At 47.6% G+C, this 11,514-nt stretch overlaps 1 long non-coding RNA gene across 1 annotated transcript; it reads right to left on the bottom strand.

Moving 5' to 3' along the window:
- Window positions 1-5,434: 5,434 nt before the first annotated feature.
- Window positions 5,435-10,013, bottom strand: LOC121068245. Its single transcript, XR_005818742.1, has 2 exons — window positions 9,977-10,013; window positions 5,435-8,258 (listed from the first exon to the last, which is right to left on the bottom strand). It is a non-coding gene; the product is annotated as an uncharacterized LOC121068245 (long non-coding RNA).
- Between the last annotated feature and the right edge of the window lie 1,501 nt (window positions 10,014-11,514).

The following is an 11,514-nucleotide window of genomic DNA, read 5'->3' on the forward strand; positions in this document are numbered from 1 at the left end:
GACCCCGCCCCCACAGTGCTACATGTACAACGCACGTATGTACTGTTTTCTACATTGCAGAAAGTGCTGTCCAGAAATTTACATTTGAAAATATAATAAATTAAAATAAATGTTTCAGGTGATGAATATATTTTAATTTTTAAAAAATTCTGGGTGGATTTTGGCAGATCTGACCAAGCTCATTCATTTCTCTTTGGCTAGGAAACATGGAAAGCAGACATTATATATATCTTTTCAAGCTTTCTCAGGTCCTTCACGGAGGAGGAAGGAGATCCCTGGGATACAAATAGAGGACATAACTCGGGGCATGTTCAAGGCTGCATTGGAAATTCCTGCTGGGTGATATGGGAATTCTATCAGGCTCTGCGTGAGACATTGGGCTAGGCAGCTTCTGATAGGGACACAAAGGAAAACCGGAGCATGTACCCTGTTGACTGCACAGCTGCACAGTGCCCATCCTTTCAAAGGAAGAGGTAAAGGTCCTGGCCAAACAACTGTGTGCGGGTGCCCTGAAAGTCTGCATTGTCATGGACATACGCACACATGCACACAAGGCTGCTGGTGTGAGAACTCCAAGGGCAGCTTTATCACAGCCACTTCCCTGCAGCTGCCTTTGCAGCCTTCAAAACCTAAATGCTCTTCTAATATTGGACTTTCAGTATGGAGCTTTATGACTTCATTTGTCATATAGTTTTATCTTAGGTGCTGCCTTTATTTGTGCTTTAAACCAGAGGCTGTGTGGAGAAAGGGCAATAACTTGCCTATAATAGGGGGCAGAAAGAACAATTTCCTTGCCTCTTTTTGCACAAAGCAGAGGCAAAATATTCAGTGTAAGAGAGTTTTGATGATACCTTATCTTTCAACTCTTCCTCATATTTCCCAGTAATGGTGCTATTATGTATCTTTGATTCTTTTTATGATTACAGTATGTGACATCCTAGCGCAATGCATGAATATATCCGTTTGCAATGATATGGAAGCTTTCATTTCCACTTCACTGCTTCCCTTATCTGCCAGCTGCCCATCACTCTCTGCCTCTTCAGCACCTTCTCTTTTCCTCACTCCTCATCCCCGCTTCGCCCCAAAAGGGAGAAATTGACTTTCAGTTGAAAAATAATCTCAGCATGATAACTTTCTGACCCTGGGTGGAAATAGTAGTTACAAATGGGACCTGCTTGCCCCATATCGATCAAGGGGGAGGTAAGTTAAAGACAGCACAGTGGAAAAAAAGGTGGAAAGCGTACAGAAGTACCCCAGCACTACCTTGTGCAGGACTGGCAAGGCTGGCAGAAGCACATGCCTTTGCTCACATACGTGCCTTAATCACAGCGGCCAAAGCTATGATGGTTTTCTTTATAGGCTGGTGAGGGTGCAGGTGGCCTGGAAAGATGATTACTTAGGTGATCTGACACGGGAACCCCAATGACTAACAGATTAGAGAGATCTGATGCATCCTAGTTAATCCCAGGTCCCTAAACTCTCAAGTGCTGCTGTGCAGGGAAGGGAAGGGAAGGGAAGGGAAGGGAAGGGAAGGGAAGGGAAGGGAAGGGAAGGGAAGGGAAGGGAAGGGAAGGGAAGGGAAGGGAAGGGAAGGGAAGGGAAGGGAAGGGAAGGGAAGGGAAGGGAAGGGAAGGGAAGGGAAGGGAAGGGAAGGGAAGGGAAGGGAAGGGAAGGGAAGGGAAGGGAAGGGAAGGGAAGGGAAGGGAAGGGAAGGGAAGGGAAGGGAAGGGAAGGGAAGGGAAGGGAAGTGCAGGGAAGGGAAGGGAAGGGAAGGGAAGGGAAGGGAAGGGAAGGGAAGGGAAGGGAAGGGAAGGGAAGGGAAGGGAAGGGAAGGGAAGGGAAGGGAAGGGAAGGGAAGGGAAGGGAAGGGAAGGGAAGGGAAGGGTCCTATAGTCCACCTGCTGTGAGCTACAGAACGTTGGGGCTGATGGCTGGGTTTGTGGTTATGGGGCAGGTGTCAGGGTTGGGCAACCCGAGCCCTGCCACTGCTCCCTGGCATCGCCTCGGCTAAGTCACCCAACCTCCCCAGCTCCCCTCCTCACGGCTGCTTTACCAAACCCCATCCCACCACAGCTGATGGGAGCATGGTGCAAGCCACCAAGGACAGACCGACTGCCATGTTTCTCTGGTTCCCACCTAGCACAATGCCAATGCAAAAGCAACCGCAGCAGCCTGGCAATGGAGCTCCTCTGCTTCACCACTCACAAATAGCTGCATGATTCACTTAGCAGCCCACAGCTCACAGCCTCTCCTGCTGTAAAAGGCTGCTTCATTGATTTTAGTAAGCACTTCAACCCTCTCCCCAGATAATTTAACCACAGGTGTATTTTATCTCCACATACTTTCCTGGAGTTACACGTGACCTTCCCAGACAAATCTGGTTCATTGGGTTTTATCCTTTAATATGTTCCCTTATGCAAAATATAGCTTCAAAAAAACTATATTTATCACATTCTCAGTAAAAATAAAGAGAAAAACCACAATTCCTTCTGAAAACCACAGTTCCTTCTGAAAAAAAAATGCTCAGTCCTTAAAATTTTCTGTATGAAAATTAAACAATCAGCTTAAGTTCTATTTCCTCTTCCCTTCCCCAGAATAATATTAGTTTCTGCTTCCACAAAGCACGTAGATCATCCTCAGCAGGAAGCCAGGTAGAGCACATTAGAGAAGAAATGATATAGTGGATTACGGTTTATGAAGAGAAGAGGCAGTGCCTGGTTGGTCTAACCATGAAACATTGTCTGGCTGAGGTATGTTTAATCTTCTCCTATACAGACACCTACTAAGCAACTTATCTTCTTATTTTTAATAGCCTTTTTGGAAACACTGAATAATGTTTTTCTCAGTGCCATGCAGCGAGCCAGTTTACTGCAAACCTTTCTAGATACTAGAGGTGCACAGACCTCAGGAATTTCACATTTAAAATAAATATTTGCTCACTGAGACTTGGTTAGTTAACCATAAGGCAAAGTACTGCCCCAAAACAATATTTTTAATGATACACAGATCTCACTTAAACAGGTTGAAAAAAAAGGAACCAAAGTCTGGATCCCCATCCAGATCAAAAGCATACCAGATTTAAGCACCATTTGGTTTGAAGGCCTTTTTAAAAACACACGGTAGTCATAAGCTACAGTTCAATCACAGTTTCACATAGCTAGTGGAAGACTAGTTAAACAGGAGATGTTCATGTCTACTCTGGCTCATCTCTTACTCAACAGTAATCACTTCCCAAGCATGCATGGAGCCAGGACAAAGCAGTCACCCTGCACATATGACCCACAGCCGTATTTCAAAGATTGCACAATTTATAAACATCCTAAGGACAGCGAGATCTTCTTACATCTAGGCATAGCACTGAGTTTAGCCGTGCGTCCAATGAAAAGCAATATCCATGTCCTAGTCACTTTTTTACTTTTTTTTTTTTTTTTTTTGGGGGGGGGGTTGGGTTGGAACTAAAAACATGAGACTCTCTTATAACACAACAAAAACACAGTCTAGTAAAAAGCGTGGCCCTGTGTTCTGCCTCTGCTTTTCCTCCCCACTGACCTTCTTCAGAGTAGCTTGTGGACTTCGGACCACGAGGATGCCAGCCCCTCTGGCAGCACCACACAGAAGCTGATGAAGGCAGTGGTTGGCTCTTGCACTTCTCTTCTGCTTGTTTCTTGGGGCGACCTTGTGCTGATGCTGATGATAAGTGTGTGAGCTGTACAACACACAGGTGGGAGAACCACAGGTGATGGGGCAGATGTAGCTGGCTGGTAAACTGGTTTCCCCTGAGGAGCAGATCTGTTTAATTACAGACAGCAAGTGCCCTTGGTCACCTCACACACAGTAGTCATGACCAGGCTTGGAAGAGCACCTTTCCCAGCCAAAATACAAAGGGGCATTTATGAGATCAGCTTTTTCTCATCTTGCTGCTGCTTTGGGGTGTGATACAAAGGCAGCCAAGAAATTCCAGAGCTGGATTCACCCAAGCTTCTTGCTCTCAGCTCACCTTGTGTGCCATGGAGAGGAAGAGCTGTGTGAGGTTGGTTAGGTTTCTTTTACTCACTCATGGCTGTTGACACCTTTGAAGCAAGTCCTTGGTGACAGACTACTGTTTTAATTTCCACCTTTGAAATGGGAAAATACTGTTGCCTGTCTCCACCTCCCAAAGGTTATGCAAGATTTAAATCATCCTTTCATCTATTCGCTCCAGTTGTAAATAGCTTTGGAATTCCTGGAGGGCAATGAGTGGGTGTGTGCAAGACCAGTTGAGCTCACCCACCCGTTGTTATGATGCAGCTCTGTATCAGCCTCTTTTAGAGGAAATCTTGGGCTCAAACAAGGGCTAAACTCTGCAGTCCATTCAGCAGGAGTGAAAAACCTTGCAGCACCTAACAAACATATTTCTCTTTTGGCATACTCTAATATTCTCATTCCTCAGAAGCGATCATGTTTTTAGTTGTGCTTGCCTTGAGGTCTCAGCTGTAAGAAAGACATTGCAGGAGGGAGAAAAAGGACCTTCCTGCACAGATCTGTGTTGGCATTTTTGGTATCACAATCCAGGTGTGTCGAGGCTCAGAGGCTTTCCCTGAAAGCTGATTTAATCTGAGTGTGTTTTTTTTTTTTTTTTCCCACCTGCTATGTCTTCATCTTTACAGCTTGTCATGCTCTCCCTGCACTTGCCCAGGGACTGCCTGGATGCCAGCAAGGCATCAGTGGGGCTTGTGCTCTGACACCTCCCAAGGGCCTGGGGCTGGCAGCAGGCTGGCCCTGGTCAGACAGCTCCAGCAGAGCCCCGAGGAACTGCTCATGTTGGGAAGCATTTGCAGTGGTTTCTTTTTGGCTACAGTTGGATGGTAAGGGCACAGGCAGCCAGTGAAGGCTGTCCCAGCCCAGCTGCTGGCTGCGATGTGCTCAACCAGACCCTTGCAGCTGCTTGTTCCCAGGTCTCCTGCCATGACTGCGGCATGGGGACAGGCCTGAGGGCAGAAGAGTGTTGCTTTCCCTGGCACAGAGCCTTTGCAGGATCTCTCTGGACCTTCATGCATGGTGGGGCTCCTTCCTTCCCTCCCATGCTGTGCTGTGCATCTCTCAGCTTCCTGTGTGCACGAGTGGTGGTGTCCACATCCCCGCGAGAGGAGGGCTGTGCCGCCTGGGCACCATGTGTCCTACATTGGGGTGGGCCCCGGCTTTTGGCAGAGCTCCCAGCGTTTGTCTTGCTCCTGCACAGCGAAGTCAGGCAGCACTGCTAACGTGCTGCCTTCTCAGGAACAACAACAACAAAAAAATTCTCTTCAGCTGAAATCACCGCTGCAAAACTTTTGCCGCCAAGCAATATAGCTTCATATTTATGTATATTTAAGGGCCCGCTGAAAGGAAACACACCGACACGAGGAAGACGTCCAAGGAAATTATGATGAGCGCTAACAACGTTCCAATTAATTAATAGCAAGTGACACGGGAAGGCCACGTGTGATGGGGGACCATCTGCTCAGAGCCGTGGCAGCACCACGGCGTGGGGTGAGCACGCGTGCAGGTGCCGTGCGTAAGCAAGGGCTCCCCGCCGCACTCTGACGCAGGTGGCTCCATAGCTGCCAAAGGAGATTTTTGAAGGACACGAGAGTTTACTAATTAAAAAGATAAATCTCCCGAATTGTACTCCTATAATTATGTTGTCATTACGGCAAGCACAGCTAAATTAACTTATGGGAGCACGGCTTTTGCCTGGCCCCGCTATGTTTACATACAAATCCCTTCGTGTAGAAGCCCCTTGACTGCATTGCTGGCTTGTTTAGTACCATATGTTTCGCCCTGTACACTCCAATGGGCAAATCCAGTCATCTTAATAATCCCAGTAACTACATCACGAAGTCCAGAACATTGATTTTGGTGATATGGTGCTCTGTCTCCCCGGTGGCAGGGGAGCCTGACTCACTGCCGGAGCTCAGATCAGCTGTCAGAACTCATCTTTTCTCCTTAAATAATTGCATTTGGTATTTTTCTGCCACAGCAATAGGCTCAGACCTTTACTTCTTTCAAAGTTCAGCCCTGCTTCCCCACTACTCAGCATTGTGGCCGGGGATTTGTGTGCACAGCTCTTTGCAGCAGTGATTTAAGTGAGGCTGCTTTGTACTGAAGCTGGCTAGGAAGGAAAGCATTCAATCTGGGAGCAAGGGGAAGAAACAGAAGTACTGAAGCCCCAGACATTGCAATGAGGAGCATGGCATGGTTAATGACAGCTGGGTTTCTCATCCTATGCCATTTGGGTGATGTTGCTTTCGCTGCCGCCAGCCCGTGAGCCAGCAGGAAGGCAGGGGCAGCACTGCAGTCAGCACCGGGTGGGACAGAGAGAAGGGACACCTCGTGAAATTGTTACCAGATGCCAGGAAGAACAACTCTGACTGCTATTGAAAAATATGCATAAGGAAAACAAAAGCACATTTCTAGAACCTGCAAAGATAATGTGGAAAAATTCAAGAGCCTTAAGCCAGTATTTAGCACCACAAAAAAAAAAAAAAAAAAAAAAAAGGTGTTCAGCTGGACTTGGCCCATGGCTGTCCTCCAAAGAACAGTTCTGCCAGAGGAAAAGAAAAATGGAAAACGCCTTCTTATAAATGCAGAGGAAAGGGGGAAGATGACATGAATCTGGTCCTTCTGTCCAGAGGCAGGTGAGCACTCCATTCCCAGGGCTAGGAGGAGCAGCCCCAGCTGCCTGTCTGCCATCGGCAGTAGAGGTGAGGCTAGGACTGGCTCCTGCCTCCTTATCTCCCACGAGCAGCCTCCTGAAGGAGCAGGGAGGGGAGCTGCTATTTAAAAGCCACATTAAACTATTCGGGGTCACTGTCTGTAACAACACGAGGGGTTAAGAGTCACATAAATTTCCATTCCCAAGGCTTTTAAGGACCTGGTGATAGGGAGGAGCACCTCATTTTATGTCGCTTCACAAAATAGTGTCAGTGCATCAACATCGCTGAGCTGTATGTCTGTCTTTGCATTTCTTTCTCTTCTGAAATTAAACAAAAAAAGAGGAAGGTAACTCCAACCATTTGGCTGGCTTGACACCCAGCTGCACACCTGAAATATCCATGGGTCAGCGAAGTCACTCAGATGGAAGGAGACACCCACAGTGGCTGCGCTCTGTGGTGGGCACAGAATCTCGGTCCCCAAAGGCAAGATTTTATCCCTTGAGTAACATCAGTGATCAGCAAGATTTTGAGAGGCGTGACACCGCTCTGCACCCACAGCAGGAGATGTGGGTGGGCAGTGAGGAGGGAGTGAGCAGGAGGAAGGCAGCAAGGGGTCACAGTTCAGCAAGGACCTGAATCTGACGTGCCTTTTTATCCAGCTCTGAAACAGACATGGGCATGCCTGACATAGCCATTTGTTCCTTTGCTGTTCAGAGGATTTGTATGATGAGAGCCATCCTGGGAGCCTCCTTTGGAGGTTTTTTATCCCAGTTTCAGGACAAGAAGCAAAAGCTGAGAGGCCACCATGGGTAGCTGCAATGGCATTTTGTTGTGGGTGAGTCAGGCCCACTCTGCCACAGCTTCACTTTGGGTTCAGTGATGGCAACTGCAAATAATTTCTTCCTTCTTGTAGACTTTTCCTAAGACACCCAGGGAGTAGGATCATTGTAAAGAATAGCAGTGTGATCAGGTACCATCAAGTGGGTACTCATGAACACAGATTTCAGGAGCCCTGGTCATCAGCCTGGTTTTATTTCCCTTGTTTTCAGGGAAAAAAAAAAAAAAATCAGACAGAAATCAGACCAACAGTAGCTGTGCCAGCCTCTGTCTTCCCAGTTCTTCTTGATAAGTACATCCCAACAACTTAACAAGGAGCCTGGCACAAGCTTTTCATCATGAGCGTTACATAACCTGGAGATACCACTGGTCCTGCTGTACTGGTTCCCCACCCAGCAGAGTGGAGAGCTTTGTAGTTCCTCTTGCTGCCACTACAATACACTTCCATGCGGTTATCGTGTCTTTGCATTGCCTGTCAGCTCTCCTCACACATCCCACTCTTTTACACATCAGTAACATCAGTGTAGTAGGCTCAGGAACCAGGGAACAAAAAGGCAGGCACATTCTGCAAAGCCAGCCTCCCACCTTCTCAAAGCAAGCCCTGGCTTTCTCCTCACATACAGCAGGGTAGGGGCTTACCCCCCAGACCCATCGCAGGTGAGAGCTGAAGAAGTAACCATCCTGCCCAGAGGCAGGTATGGTGACCAGGTCCATCCCTGTTGCAGATGGAGGTGTGGATTCTCTTTCCTAATGAAAAGAAGGAAACAAACAAAACCCAAACACTACTACTAAGAAAAGAATTTTAAAATGAAAAATAAAAAGGGGGAGGAAGGAAGAACCGCCCCCCCCCCCCCCCCAAGACTCCAAGCCTATCTGTGCCCAGCATCATCCTGTGAAACAAGCCATGCATTTAAATGCAGTTTCAGGCCTGGGTATTCTCAGACTATTTTTCACTCAGAGCCCTGCTTCTCTGTTTTCACTCCATGTATTTTCTGCACCATAACCCTAGCAAAGGAAGATCATGTGCTTGTCCTGCTATCTTAAGATGCTTCAGGGGCCTCCTGGAGAGAGCACCTTACTCAAACCTTTGCTTTTAAGCACATTGTCCTTCTTTTTCTTTTCCTGAAAAAAGTGATTTATTTTTTATTTTTATTTTTTTTTAACCCCAAAGCAGAAGTGGGTCTGCATTACTGTCAAGGAGCAGACCCTTATGGGCTGATTCAGCCAGTACTGAGCCCCATGCTACTGCAGCTACCTGATTACCACTGCTGTAGCCAGTGACACTAGTCCTGGCCTGGGTATTTGCACACTAGACACAGCTGTGGCCATGTCTGTGTAGACACAGACTGAGATACTGCCTGCCCAGCCTGGCACTGCTGACACAGAACTGGTAAAGGTTCACTGTCTTGATTTTGTAAACACAAAACCATGCGGAGCTGTCATGCCTTTGCTTCGCTTAGCCAGCAGCAGAATGCTGGAAAACATTTTTTTTTGCCTTTAAAAATTTGCTACAGGTGTGCAGAGCTCCATAATTAAGAACAATTCGAGACACATCCAACAAACCTTGCTTACTATAGATGCTTCTCCTCAATTTAAAACCAGATGAATCTATATTTAAAAGGTTTCTGCTTTATTGTTATTACAATAAAAGAGTTCTAAGCAGCTGTAGGGACATGGGATTGCTGGCTGACTTAATGCCTCTTCTTTCACATAGTTTCCCCCAAGCTCTTGCTTCCTAACCTGCTAGGAGACCACATGTTTCTCTCAGGGGTGAAGTACATCAGTACTGTAAAAACACAGTTTAACAGGCTATGTGATGCCTTATAACAAAATTTTAGGAAAATTTTAGCTGAACTGGTAACATCCCTTCTTGCTGAGACTGCTTTATGCTTCCTGGTCCAAGCCCCTCTTGTCAGCTGATTATGATTTTGACAAATGCTGTACATCCTTAGGTCCTGAAATTTTCCACGCTCTTGTGTCCTCCGCACAGTGAGGGAGAATTTCAGCAAAGAAGTCAGATTTTCAGAGGAGAAACACACACACACAGTATAGAGAAGCACAAATATGCAGCTAAAAAATTACCCGCTTTTGGATTAGTTTGCAGAACTCACAGCATCATAGTTCAAACTCAAAGCCTGAAACCTGCAGCAGGAGTTGCCTTTTGTCAGGGAGGATTCTAATTTTATCATTCTCAAAATAAAAAGAAAAGAAAGAAAGCTGCCTCAGTTTGACCACAGTGTCCATTTAACCAACCTCATGGAAGACTACTAGCTGCTCGGTTAGCCACCTTGAGTAGGATCTGGACAAGGGAGAGCATGATGTTCCCGTGGTGGTGGGTCTGTGGTGAGCCCTGTCCCCCACACAGCATCTGGCTGCCTTATGACAGCATCTTGTCCATGCTGAGGAAGAAGCAGGGGGGAAAACACTGGCTTTAGCTACAGATAACACTCAGCCTCTATGCTTACCTCTTACCCCTCCAAGAGCATCCTACTTTGGGTCAGGGACACCAGAAGTGAGAAGCTTGCCTCTTCTGGCCTCTCCAGCTGCCTTTATCCTAGTGCACAAAACAAGGCCAGGTGTGGGTTACAGCACCTGCCTTTGGTCGTCAGCAAGCAAATAGTTTGCACGCTCCCTGGCACCATCCAGGAGGTGGGTGGCCAACGAGGTGCTAACAGGGTGCCAAGCGCTGTCAGGGCACAGGGCCGTGGCAGGGATAGCTCCCCACAGCCAAAGCCTGCCCACAGGCAGGAGAAACCTTCAGTGGGCGGTAGGTTTCAGTGCCGTATAGGATTCAGTGTCATATCCTTTAGCCTCAGGGGCAGGGAGAGCTCCCTGCACATCACAGCTAAAACTTCTGGTGAAGAAGCTGTATAACAAAAGGGACTTCAGGAGGAAAAAGAGCAATTTCATGGGGGTTAACTGATCTGTACACTGTCCAGGAGCACACGATGGGAGTCCAGCCTTTGCCACTAGATCTCTTTGCAGAGCTGGGTGTGTCACTTTACCCAAAAGTCGTCACAGTTTCTTGTTTAATGCATGCCCAACTTGAAATTTGGGATTGGTCTGCAGCAACGACAAGCCCTTCTTCCCCCTCCTCAGTCTCACAGGGCTGTTCTGGAAAGAAATTCATTGACATCTGAGATCCTCCCATGCCATGGTGACGAGTCCCATAGAAAAGCTTGGAAGAAATGAATAGCTCCAGCCTGACAACAGTGCTTACACAGCAAACTGCAAACAAGGCATGGGGCCACGTACCCAACAAAACACCAGTCAGCTCTGTCTTTTCTGTGCACTCAGGCAGGCAGGGGTGTATAAAAGCAATTTAAAACCTCCCTTCCTTGCAGTGCCTGCAGGAAATCTGACAGCGATGAGGAGTCTGGAGCTCTAGGCTCCTGACTTGCCTGCTGATGGGCCCTTTCTTCCTCCGCTCCCCCATCCATGTACTTGGATCCTTCATTTGCTTCATATACCACTCTGGGGCAGGGATGGGGCAGGGGATGGCTCGTGTTGATACAGATCTGAGCACAAGAGCCAACTAAAACAAAAAACACCTAGTTTCAGAGGTTATTCCAATGTGTGTACTAAATGACTGGGATGATGTAAACATGTACACAAACTTTGTGCCAGGCTTCTCTTGTTTGTGTGCCTTCCTCTTTGCCTACTGTTTTCCCGCTCTGCTTTAACGAGGTTGCAGCTCTGCAATACTCTAACTCAGCTCATCTCAGTGCTCTGGCTTGCAGCCAGCCCCAAAATTGCCCTGCGATGGGAGAGCTGACAAGGCATGGGAATGCAGTGAGGGGGTGGGCATGGGAGTGGGTGGCACCTTCCTGCGCTGCTTCCCAGCAGCACGCAGCCATCTCCTGGGCTCCTCACGTAATACCTTGGGACACACTTTCCTCCCATGCTCCCTGACATCCCCAGAGCCCCCTCCAAACAAAACCCCAGACAAGCAGCCGGGGAGGCTTTTCAAGGATTGTGTGTGCTCTGAAGTGGAAACGGCACC

This window comes from Cygnus olor, chromosome 3, assembly GCF_009769625.2.
Source record: "Cygnus olor isolate bCygOlo1 chromosome 3, bCygOlo1.pri.v2, whole genome shotgun sequence".
In the NCBI taxonomy this organism is placed as follows: Eukaryota; Metazoa; Chordata; class Aves; order Anseriformes; family Anatidae; genus Cygnus; species Cygnus olor.